The sequence below is a fragment of the Nomia melanderi genome, chromosome 11, assembly GCF_051020985.1.
Source record: "Nomia melanderi isolate GNS246 chromosome 11, iyNomMela1, whole genome shotgun sequence".
Classification (NCBI taxonomy): domain Eukaryota; kingdom Metazoa; phylum Arthropoda; class Insecta; order Hymenoptera; family Halictidae; genus Nomia; species Nomia melanderi.
This window is the reverse complement of record NC_135009.1, coordinates 6,874,100-6,888,007: the sequence shown is the minus strand read 5'-3', so window position 1 is coordinate 6,888,007 and position 13,908 is coordinate 6,874,100. Positions and strand designations below refer to the sequence as shown.

Below are 13,908 nucleotides of genomic sequence, written 5' to 3'. Positions count from 1 at the left end.
AGTGGTAATAATCGTTCTTATCCTTTAGAATCGAATGCAGCTCATTATTCTGCAGTTCCTATGCAATCGATTACGGGTTCCATTTATTTTTTAAAAGAATCTTACTCCTCTGCATTAATTGCATTCTCTTGTTCATAAAAAAAAAAACGTTAACGGAAGATGGAAAAACAGTTCGTCACTACCTCACAAAAAGGACGTATTTTATCGCCGGCGACGATACAAAAACATCCACGTATATTCAAAACGACGATAGAAAATGATTTACGAGGGTATTAATATTTGATAATTTTGACATTGCGAAATTTTAAGTGTTCCAACGAAGGAAACGAATATTTTACTTTGATTAACGGAGATTCTTTGCACTTTTCCCGCTTTGAATATATCAACGCCGACCGTTTATCGTCATTAAACGCTTTAAACCGCATTACCGTATCTGATAGGGAAGATTACAATATTGCATAATTAGCCAGATTTGCACGACTTAGCTTATCTCACGTAACTTAACAATAATATGTAAACCTACATCCGTTTGATAATAAAATCCTTCTCTGGATTAAGAGCGATAAATCCAGAACAAAAAGATACACGTAGCATGGAAGTCCATTCGTATCGAGACCTAATTTTCAACGCAGAAAAATGTAATATACGATGCCTTTCAAATAACACAACAGTTTTAATTATGACTTTCTACTTTATAAAAAAAATTGTGTGAAATTTTATTGTTGTTCATTAGTATATTTAGGTAAATTTAAACTAATTTTATTTAATAGAGAGATATAATTATTGACTACTATTATTGTATTACTTTAAATACAAATAAAAAAAATATTTATTCTTTCGTACGAATACGAAATAAAAGAGATGACATGGCAGTTTACTCTATTATTTAAATTTTTCTTTCCCCTAGATCTTTTGGAACAAATGTTTAATATAAAAACAATTTTCTAAAACAATTTCAAAGAAATCTCAAAACAAAATTCTCCATTTTGACAATGAAAATTATTCTATCAAAATAAAACATTTAAAAAAAGATATCGCTAAAATATTTAAAACGCAAAATATTTTTTTAATTCACATTTCCTATAAAAAATACAAAATTAATTCAACAGTATATTATACAATAGATTGTATTAAATTGGTTATCACTTTATATTTAATAATTTAATTGATTTTATTAAATTACATATCGGCAAATATAAAGTAAAATACTTAAAAAAAAAAGATTCAAGGTAAAAATACTCCCTTTTAATCTACTGTATGCAAATCGTGGAAGAAAATTATACATTTCATTCCAAGAGTCCATCGAAATAAAATACTCGAACAATGATTCGTCGAAACGGTTAGTGCTTTCCGCCAAAATATTCGACGACGGTATAGTGCGGGTTTACAACGGAAAGCTACAATGTTGATACAGTTTCACAGAAACTCGTGCCACGAACAGTCCTCCTCTTCGTTCAGTCACACTTCAGAGAATGAATTTTTCATGGCGTCACTACGCCAGCGCATGTTAAACTTTCCCAGTTTCAAGGCCTCTTCGCGTTACTCGATTGTTTTCGCGGAGCGTTTGACACTGTGTAAATTTAGACTATTTTCTAGAACAGGTGCTTCATTGAACGCTTCGCGAAAACAAGCATGTATAATGCTCGAATGATTCTTACCGCGTTGGTCATGTAACGCCCACCGAGAAGCGGCAAGGATCTAGTATATGCGCAAGCGGCAACCGATCATTCCTTCCACTTTGGTTGCACTATACCCGCCTACGAGCGGAAAGAATTTATATGCACAAGCCACGCGGACGAATTCTACTGTTTACAATAGCAAATTTTCAATTGTAAATTGTACGAGTGTCTTTAAGCACGCAATATTTTCCGAATAATTTGCTAAAAATGTTTCATTGACCTCTTCAAAGAATTAAATATATTTATGAGAACACTGTAAAAGTCAGTTAGTTATGAAAATTGAAATATTTAGATCAACGAAGAATTCACGATGATTTTGTTAGGTAACTTTTTACAGGTTTTTAAAGAATTACTTCTTTTTCTATTGAACAGTGAATATAAAAGAACAAGTACAGCGAGAGCAATTAGAAACTTTCCGCTTCGTTTTTCTGGTTCTGTCCGATATGATATCACGAGGTGTCCAATCACACTGCGGGACTGCTATCAGCGAGTAAAATATTTAATTTGTAATATGTGCTTTCCGAGAGAATAAATACTTGTAAAGGGCAACTCTTCGTAATACCGTTTATAGATGAAATTCATATGAAATTAGATATATTACTGTCGGCATAGGATTAATTTGGAAATCGTAAAACTTTAATAATAGTGTAGTGATAGAATTATTCTGAAAAATATAATGATTCTTTTCATTATTTTTAATTTCATTACACTTTATCGGTTTAAGTTCGAATTGTGGTAAAATTTATACAATTTCTATCTTATGACAGAAGATAAGCATTAGAATCCACATGACGCATTCGAAAATATATAACAACAGGTGCAGGCATCAAATTATCTTAATAAATGAAATCATTCAATTTTCTAAAGCATTTTTACAATTCATTATGATTTCGAGATTACTCGCAGTAATCGATTCGAATAAAACACCGCGTATACGTAACAGAATTCTAAAATATGCTGATTAATTCTGACTCGCTGGAAGAAAATTGAAATGAGCTTCCTCTTTAGAACAGAGTTTTCCTCTTTTTAAACGTATTTAGGTACCGTATACAATAAATGATGATTTATTGCTCACGGTAATATTATAAATGCTATTATTATAACACCAGAAATCGACGGAAGAAATTACGGAAGTAATACTTATTAGCTTAGTAAGAATTAGCGGAAATAAGTTACCCAGAATAGAACAGATAGCAATAAACGGAATTAGAATCGGACATACAAAAATCACACACTTACAGATTACATCAGGAGATACAATACCCATATCCGTAATGAATGTGCACAGACAATAACAATGGAACATTTATTTCTTCATTGCGCCAAATACAAAAATCTCTGTACAAAGCATATCAACTCACTACTAAAGGAAAATCTCAAGAAACATCAAAATAGGAAACCTCATAAAATGTATAAGAGAAACACACCTAATGAAGAAAATAATGTAATAGAAACGATGTTCGCTAATAATCACAACAGTTGATGCGACCTTAAACATGATTTAAAAAAATATATATAATAAGACACGATAATTATATAGGACACGATTAATTGGGGATTACGCGGAATTATCAGTATTGAATTCGAAATATTTAATCAAAATATTGCGTGCTTAAGTCCGATTTACTAGAGACAAATCAAAACAGCTGCTCTTGTATTTTTTATAATTTATATATGTGTATAAGAAATATATAAATATATATAAATCATAAAAATATAAATAAATAAATAAATAAATAAATATATATATCAATCATAAAAATATAAGTAAATATATATAAGTCATAAAAAGCAAGAGTAGCTGTTTTGACTTGTCTCTAGTAAATCGGACTTAAGCACGCAATATTTAGATTAAATATTACGAATTCAATACTGATAATTCGCGTAATCCCCAATTAATCGCGCCCGCCGGAATGTATGCCAGATACTTAGGTATTTTGTCAAGTTAACACTGTTTCTGGTGTACTTGTGGGCTCGTATTACAAATGGAGGAACATCCGGTCCGTATAGTTATAATCGATACTAAAGCAAATCCATGAGGTAAACTACCCGATCGTTGGCACTTTACCAGCGATTGGCTCATGTGTTTATTAACGCACGATAGAAGAATGTGTAATGCGCATCTAAGCGATTCCATAACGCAACTATACCGAGTAGAGCTTCATGATTCGAATACCGAACTGTTCCGAGAAATCATCGTTGTCATCTCGAAAAGCACGCGTTCGTTTTGGTACCGTGAATGGGCGGTTCAATGGAAAAAGTAATAAATTCATCTTCTTCGCGCAAATCTGTTACAAATACTGAAACAGACTATTTGGTCTTCTTGGAACGAGCCTGGGTATAAATACAATTGTAGCTTTTTATGTTGTGTCAATCGGTGCTTCGCGATTTAATATTAATCTATTGCAATAATTGTCGGTGACCATTATTCTTAGTAATGGTTAGCCGATTGATACACTTTGATGGTTCTTGTTATTTCATTAACTATTATTCTGTTTATTAATTATTCAGTATACTATTCAATCGACTCAATTCAATAGACGTTAAATTGTTAATAGGCATCGTGCGAGTTTTCAATCTTTTATGAAACAGATCAACTACTTGTTCTGTACACGTTTTTGGCCTAATCCCCTGTACTCTCAATATATCTATTTATTTTCATTCCTCTGCGTGCCACAATTATAAATAATTCAGTAAATAATATCTTTCATAACATATTATTTACTGAACACGTCAGTAAAACTTTTCAAAGAGTTCAATCTTTTATTTGGGAAATGTATACCTTTTAAAAAATTTTATTTCCAATTTCACAGACCTAAAAGAACAATCTATCTTCTGTTTAAACTGTTTCTCGATATCTCTTACCGTTTTCGAGATAATCCACAAAAAAGAAAAATGTATATTTTTTCAAGAGGTGGTTTTACCCCTTCAAAATGAAATTCGGCACGAAAAAGAATTGCAATGTATTAGGCTTGACTTACTCTACTTACACAAAGTTTCATAATTTATTTAATTTCCGGATTCGATACCTGTTCTCGTTAATAACAAAAGAATCATATCGCGAGGGGTTAAAGGAAGAGTTACTCACATTTTCTTCGTCCCGGAAAGTAGAAAAACATATTCCGCTCTCTCGTTTTTTCGCGTTACGTCAGCCGATCGCGTGAAGAACGGCGATGCAGTCACACGTAACGCAACGTCAACACCCCGTGGCTGCGCCGATGCCACGGAAGATATCCCGTTTTCGATTAAACTTGTGCGAAGCTAGATCGCGCGAGTCACGCACGCGACCGAAGCCGCCCCTCCGTTGCCTCGCGTTCACGTGCCCGCAGCGCTCGCAATCTCAAATATTTAGGGACAAATGGCAGGCGATAAAGGCAACCCGCTCGCTGAAATTATGACGAAACCGTTGCAGAGCAACGCCGGCGTGTTATAAAACGCGCCGCTCGTGAAAACATTTACGGCTTTTAGGACGCGCGAAAGTATGGAATAACAAGACGCGATTTTCAACACGGTCAACGGTGTCGATTCGCGTTGATTGCCGTGAAAATCTTGAGTGTTTTATACGGTGCGACCCATTTAACCCGTTAACACGTTCACGCCGACATGTAGGGTAACGGCACCTATTAATAGGGAACATTTGATTTGAAAGCCTTGCCAAAACGAGAGATATACATTTTTTTCTAGTGAAACCTGTATTAAAATACGGAGAAATCAATAAACGTTCATACACTATCGATCGATAACACTACAAAAATTTGTATGCCTTCGAACCACGGTAAAAGTGTAATGTCGAAAACAGCGATCTGAAAAAATGACTCCTAATATGGAATGCTTAGGTAAATTGTAAACAAAACATATTTTTATCACGAGAAATAAATATTTATGGAGTTAAAAGGGATAAGTGGTTTTTATAATATTTATCAGGGAAAATTATTTTCTAACGTAATTCAATTTTTCTAATTATATTCTTAAAAATTTGAATTTAAATGCAGGATAATCTCTGACGACATCTCTCGAAACAATTGCAACGGATGCAGCTTGTCAGAGCAACTGGCATTCGAAATGCAAGGGATTAAGGTTGCTTCGTGAATCAGGACGAAGAAACTTCGGCACTTCGAATCTATTCCAATTTTTATCGGAGTTGGAAGGTAACTAGGTTTCTAGTTCAGCTCGATTAAAATATTAGATAACGTTTTGACTCGTCAGGTTAAAAATTTCGATCGGTTGAAACTTCGCACATTTGTGGGGTTTCTCGACAAAAGCATTAGATAAATTTGTTGGTTATCCAGGGTGTTTCCAAATAACAAGATAATTCTTGTACTATCTTTCAGTCGTTCAGGGCGAAACCATTCTTTAAATACTAATTCGAGTTTTCTAATTTTAATGGCTATATCTCGGAAATTATAATAAATATTAAGAAATGTCTAGAATGATTAACTTGATTGATTTTCTATTATGAAAAAGTAGCTAATGAAATTGTCGAAAAATCAATATTTAAATAAAAAATATTATAGCAATTTACACAACATTCATAATCATTACATTTTCTTTGCAACAATTTTGTTGTTAACAAGATATTTTTCAAGATATACAGAAAAGTAAGTAATCAAAAAGCAGGAATACTTCTATTAAAATCACCTATTTTACTTATTTACTTACAAATCTGAAAAGTTTCAAAACAATAAAAATTCCTGGATTATAAAATTCCTATTCAGAAAATATACATGTTAATAAAATATTTTTATAATGTAGTGACTGCTCTTTAACCAGCAGTACAACAAATAAACCAAGAATGTATTATAGAATACATTTATTTTTGGACAAGGTTTCGTTTTCAGGAAAATCAACAATGAAAATGTAACTGGAGTACACGTGCGATTGTGCTTACAGTAAGTAGAAACGGCCAGCAACGAACAGACACGTTAGCCAGATACTTACATATTCAACTGATACATAAATTCTGTTGTGTTTTTTAAACACAATTACAGAATAAAAGTATTTTGTATTTTTAACTTTCCTTCTCATACATAACCATCGGTTTTAAAATTGTTTTATCAATCACCGAGCAATCACAAATCACGACAATGAATATCGTTATCTATAATCATTTCCCGGAATCGAATTACTCTTAGTACTCGACAAAGGTTTACATTTACTGTAGTAAATTTGTAAATACATTGAAGTTATCAGTAGATACCAGATTTTTTGTCTTATCGTGACCATTTTATTTCTTATGCCCAATCAAATAACCACTGGACGAATTAAGTTAAGCTTCACTTCAATAATCTTCAAGCAGCTGTTAGATTACTAACTTAATGAGACACAAAAAATCAAATATTTTCAATTCGAATCAAGGTTCGAAGATTTGATGATGTTTGTTTTTAAGTATCTATTTAACTCCTTTCTTGTACTACGTAATTATCAAGTAATAAATAATATTCTTCAATTTCCGTCAATTGAAAGCTATTCTACATTTATAAATATTCAACTTTTATAATAAGAGTATATATATTTGTAATGTAATATAAAATTTTTCTTATTGGGGAATTGTTAATAATGAGGTATTATTTTTCAATTTAACGACAAAATAAATCTTAGCTCCTTGCCCTATGATTTATTTTTTAACTATGATCGATACAACTACTTTATCGTTAATAATTTATTAGAAAAGAAGCAAATTTTGATGCTTATTCTACGTATACGTTTACTTAAAACATTAATGATTGATAATAGAAAAGTAATATTTAATTAATATTTTAAAAAACTTTGTCACATTCAGTTTAAAATTTTCGTCACGAGACTGGCACGATATTGTAGGTCAAGGGGTTAAAATCAAAAGGTTAAAACATTCCAGTCATAAGGGTATACCTAAGTGTAAAGAAGATGTAAACAATATTTATTAGCAATAAGAATTGTTACTCTACATAATAAACATTTGGAATATTAATTTGTTCTTCGATAAAATATATCCAAAACATTTAAGGGTTAATTTCGAAACATCAATTTCAAGGATTTGTATCGCCAACAACAAACTTTGCTAGTCCGTTGCATCTAGTCTAACAGCTATATAAAGGAAAACCAACATAGAAAGAGGTTGTACATCGCTGGGTAGAGTGTCAATTACTTATTAGAACCTCTATTCACGGACCCACTGAGTTTACAACCTCACTGTATCATTACCATCGACTATAGAGCATCACTCTAGCAACTGGGCCAGGCTATAGCTCTATTCCAAGCAAAGTTCGGAAAAATTCTAACGGAGATTTTTCTGCTGTTTAAGCTTTCTCTGATTTTATAACGTGACTTTTTTTCACAAATGCATGTTACACTATATATTAAATGCACAGTATCATATGACTTTCTTTTATCAAAGACTAGAGTAAAATGTATAAAGGTAAATATACTGAAAACATAATTGTATGAAATGTTTTATAAAATTATTCGATTTATAGTGCATGGTCATTGTTTAAAATTTGTTTCATTCCATTTTTGATTCACTAGAACTGTGGAGATAAATAAAGTTTCCTTTAATGTCAATATCTATGTTTCATCGAGCTCATGCACAAAACGTTGCATAAATTTATATGCATAAACTATGCTTGTGATTATTGAGCAATGTGCTTATAAACCTTCTACTTAGTGCGTTTATCAAGTTCATACCCTACAAAAATAAAAATGTCTTTGGACGTAGGAGAAAAGTGCATTTACATACTGGAACTGCATTAATATATTTTTTCAACGCAAACAAAAAATATTTTCTCACGTCTTTTTTTGATTAAAAGATTGTACTACGTGCATCGCGACATTTCGGTATTGTATCAGTCGTTACCGGTAGATCAACGTTTTTAAATGTGAGATCGACGCGATACGATTAAAACCGTTCAATAGAACTGCCTTTTGTCATCGGTTATCCGTCATCAGATTGTTCGTTATCGCGTGTAAATCGTATCATAACAGATTTATGATCGATCGTTAAGGCTCGTAGCCTATTATGACCGGAGCTTCGGATACTTCAGCGTGAAATAATAAAGCAGACGAAAACAGATCGATATTTTATTTAAACGTGATTGCAAATAGAGCCATCGATCGCTTATCTCGTATCGTAGTGTCGCAAACTATTGTCACCCTTAACCTTTGAAAGACCGATAACGCCCTTTTTGGCGTTATTACGTATATACACATAAATATTTAAGAAAAGGAATAAGACTGTTTTTATGCAAATATACCGATCCTCCAAAGATTAATTGCTGGGGAGAATTTCGATGCATCTTAATTTCCTATGTGAAAATAAAAAATTCAGAAGAAAATGTCAAAATTTTGTATTCTCGTATAGCACAATCTTGACATTCTTTATTAACTTTTTTTTTTAAATAAGCTTGGCACTATAACAATTTTATTTGTATTAAAACTGTGGTAATATTATAACTTAATAAAAAAGATGCATGGAACATTTAAAACTGTAGTCCGATAGCTTAAAATCAATAAAACCGAGTAATCATTGATTTGATATTCTCTGATTGTGATATTGAATTAACATTGAAATTTCTAAGAAAAACTGTTGCGTCTTTAACAATGTATGAAACAATTATAATATTACAAGTAAATATAATGAAAATTCGTAAAATATGCAACTGTTACATAGCACAGATGCATCGAGTTGAATGTCGAGTATGTACCGACATGAAACTGCAAAGGATAAAAAAGCGATCGAAAAGCTTAATAAAATGAAAAATTCTGCATACATGACATGAAAAGAGAAATTTCAATATTTTAATTCAAATTCCAAATACAGTATTTACATTTATACCACAACTGTGATTTCTATTTGTTGGCCAACGTAGCCAGTTTCCTCGTTTCGTCGTAACAATAAAATCGGTCGTACGTTGTGAAAAGTACACAGAATCGCGTACAAATTATTTTCATGAAATATATGTTGTTTGGAAAGAATACCAGGTGCACAGCTTGAAGTTTCTCCCGAGAGAACGACATTCAACATGCACCAACCTAATAAATGTTGGATTCGGGTCAAATTAACCAGAAGAGTGCACACACACTCGTGTTAAATTTATTTCAGCGCACCACGTCTGCGGAATGCTACGGCATTGTACGGATCGTAGCCATTTAAATAAAAAACAATTGAAAATTGGTCGATCCGAATCAAACTTTAACACTAGAGCTACCAAATTGGATCAAAGCAATTGGTAATCCATTTCGAATTCCCTTTTTTTACGAATATCGAGAAAATACGTGCGCTTCCCTGAGAAATCACTAAATGAACTAATTCAGCAATATGCAAAACAGATTAGGTTAAGTTAGAAACAAGTTCTATTGCAGGTTGAATGTAATTAATTCTTCCTAGAATTGCCTGATTATATTTTGTACGATAATGTGCCTAGAAAATGGCAAAAAATGATTAACGACAGTGAATACATGCTAAAGTCATTATAGTACTACTAGGTAACTTTATGGCTAGACTGAAGAATTCAACTGACCGATCAGTTTTCATTTTTCCTCATTCAATTTTCTGTTGGTTTTATTTGTTAATTTCTGATATTTTCGATCACTACCTTACTGTTCGTCGATACGATTGCACCTAACCAATCAAAATTATAAAACTGTGATCTAAAAAGATACCTCTTATGTTTTTACTTTAAAACTTTATTTCAAAGAATTCAACTTATCTACCTATGACTCTATCCAATACAAACGAGCTGATATTACAATAAACACACTTGTATAATTTGTATAAGAAACCAGAAGCCAACTCGACTAGTCGCTAGTTCCGGTGTTAAATTCGACACAATCGAGGGTGGGGAGAGCGACAAAAAAATCGACGAACGAAATAGAATGATTGCTACCGGTTACACCGTTCATCGAGAAACGGACAAAGAAAAAAGAAGAAGTATAAGAAGAAGAAGCAGATGAAGAAGAAGTTTAATTACGTAGGCCGAGAGTCGTAAAAGATAGAAGCGGACGCGAAGGGTTAAACTGTCTGATACGTCCCGTGGAATGTCGAGAGCTGATTAACGAGTTAAAAAGAATCCAACGGACGAGCTCGGTCGAGCCCTAGAACCAGAGAGATTAGAGTTTCGTTTCGTCTCGCCCCGTCCCGTTCTACCTATACACGAAAGTCCCTGAAACGAGAACTGCCTACTTCCGAGTAATAAAGCCCAATGCCGTAATCATCGTGATTTAACGACACCGTCCCAACTGATGGCGGAGGGTCGGTCGGTCGGTCGGTCGGTGCGATCGTGCGAATCGTTTTTCCAGCCGAAGCTATCGTATCTCTCCTCTGCCGTTCTCTCTTGTGCATACAGCGATGATTTAGACTTTGGAACCGACCGCGCGTCTCTTTTGTCGTTGCAAATACCAACCGGCGATAAAGGAAAACAGTTTTGATGCATCACAAAGAGCTCTCGCCGAGGGAATTCTCGACGACACGAATTTCTTTCCTCGCGTGATTTCTATTAACACTAAAACTACCAGACGAATCAAATCGACCCATTTCAGAATTTTGATTTTGCAAGTATTCAAATGACGAAGTCGCGTTTACGAAAGATTTTTAATTAAATTTGTGTACTTGCAGAGATACAAGACTAGACGACTCTTCGAATCTCAAGAAACGTGTTGTTCTAATTTTTATAGAAAATTGGAAATTAGTTATCTTGATTGCTCACTAGTTTTAGTGTTAACCTGTTAATGTGTCGGTACGTAATACCGATCATTTTTGACGCATTAAGTTTTTCTCGAACCTGTTTCATTTATTTATCTATCAAAGTCTAGAGCCTTTTAATTAAATTTAGTCCTTTTATTTCTTTAAACTACATTATTATAAATACTTTCCTCCATTTTTGTATCGAACCTTTTTTGTTTGTATATTTTATTGTGTTACTATATTTGGTCTTAAACACTTGTCTACGGATCTATCAATTATATTATATTGGCCTCTTATTAAAATAATGCAAGAGAGATAAAAAAAGAATGTACAGAAACAATAAACTGCAGTATCATTTATTCTTACTTTATCTTTCCTTTTCTATATTTTCTTATTATTTGACAACGTATCAATCGCTGTTACATGTATCCTTTGCTAAAGTAAAGTAAAGTAAAATAAATAGATTAAGAACAGTCAATTGCAGTATTCTATACTTCGTTTGTTCCCCGGTAAAGCAGTGGAATTCACCAAACATTCTTGAGTATTAGCATAAATATTGAAAGGGGTTGGTTCCACGATTTCCTGACGCAAGAACGCTGTCACTCTCACGGAATCGTTATCACCTCACGCACTGTGACACACACCAGCTATTGAACTGTGTACAGATAAGGCACGCTTTAAAATATGGCAAATAATGATATTGTTAAACGAACATTCCTCCATCTGCGATTCAGCGATATCTTATGTTAACCACTTGTGCGACAGGTACATAGAAAGACTCATCGTGTATTTACAATTTCTTTTTATCCGCGCGATTAATTATCACCATACATCACAAATACTTTTAAGCTATTAACTGTGCAATTTAGTTTGAAAAATCCCTCGTTTTGCGCGCAATAAAATGAAAAATCAAAGCGTGTACTCGTTAAATGCATGGCGAATGCACCTAGGATATACTTTAATGAAAAACCAAAGCAAAATAAAGAAGAATTAAATGTTTATCTGAGAAAATAATTGAGAACCACTGTGGACAGATTGAGAATGCGCATGTAGTTCTGCCGAAAAAATTAGGATTCTTTTACGAACAATTACCGGGCACATGATAAAACATTAATTAGGCAATTGTACTTCTTTCAATTATCTTTAATGCAACGATCTTTACCACGAAGAGAAGTGATTTCACATTGAAAAGTAACATTAACTCCAAATAAAGTCTTTAATAGTAGGAAAGTAATTTTATGTTAAACAGTAAACTATCTCATGCGAAAAGTTACCATACAAACACGCATTTCTTTGCCTGCTTGTGTATCCGTTTCACGGTTCTGGCTGTGTGCAACGTGAATTAACGAGATTTATGTTTACAAAATTGCTGACATAACCGACGCGCATTAAACGACAAATGTGACACTAACAAAGCTACAAAAACTGAACGTCTCATTCTTTTATGTCTAAACCTATTAACCGGGTTCTTCCCTGGACGGACACGAATAACCCAGAATAATAACAATCTCAAGCGATTTATTTCATAGTTATCGCAAATACAATGTAATTTATATTATTACTGTACACATTAGGGTGTAATTGAAAGCGAGAATCTTTAAGTAAATAGAAAGCTACAAGTGAACCAAAGACACGGAGGAATGGCAATAACGAGTATACTCGTCATCCTCGGTTAACGGATCAATTAGCAAGTATAATAAATAAGAAACGTAAGAAACTCAGTCAAGATACAGCTAACAGCTTGTAAGAATTGATTTTGTTTTAAAGAATGCCTTGCATAAAACATCTTTATTGTGTACACTCAATTTCTTTCGTCATGTTCATTTCCATTTCACCTTTCATCGATCAGAGTACCATGCGCGCAAGAAAAGTTGAGAATCGCCTGAAACGTCTTTAAAAAGCGCATGAAATATAATAACGTTTCCGATGCAATTGCATGTAAGTCTCAATTTGTTCGTGTTTACGTGTGGCTTTAGTTATTCAGCACGAAGCGCGTGCAGAGTTACCCGGCGTAGCGTGCTTAGTCATTCTCCAGTGCTTTAATACGCAATGTAAAAAGTTCATTGTGAAATTGCAGAATTTTTTATGTATTTATGTGCCTCCTCACCGACCGTGGAACATTTATCAAGGAATATTTCCACCAGAAATTAAACATCGATCTTGAATGTTGTACGGAATAATTTCGCAGTCATGGACCGTCTGTTGACGAATGTTACATTCATTCTAAATAAATCGAGTTACAGCTTTCTTTGCAGGTATAAAATGTCAAACGTTAATGTTATGAGTAATTATAGCAAACTTTTAGTAAAATGTATGTAGCTGCTGATATAACGAAAGGTTGCTATATTGATATAAGATAAAATCGCTCGAGGAGGTTCAAGCTTAGAAAATCTAAATTTCCTAAAGCTCCAAATGTTATACTTCTAACAAATCCGAGATAATTATTAAATGAGATAACTAATCTAAAAGTACATGATCGAGAATAGGGAGCTCGAGAACCACTGAACAGAAGTCAAAAAGCGTGAATTCCGCTTCCCCCGGAATTACAATAATTCTTTAATGTATTTACGATTT

General features: G+C 33.3%; 1 protein-coding gene across 6 annotated transcripts in view; it reads right to left on the bottom strand.

Moving 5' to 3' along the window:
• Window positions 1–13,908, bottom strand: part of sky (GTPase-activating protein skywalker) — a 56,500-nt gene that overhangs the window by 36,160 nt on the left and 6,432 nt on the right. Inside the window, exon 1 of one of the 6 annotated variants that reach the window (XM_076372294.1) lies at window positions 4,768–4,928. The exons of the other annotated variants lie outside the window; for them this stretch is intronic. The gene's annotated coding sequence lies outside the window, so the exon portion shown is untranslated. Of the gene's footprint in view, window positions 1–4,767; window positions 4,929–13,908 lie in introns of those variants that run through there. 6 annotated transcript variants of the gene reach the window in all.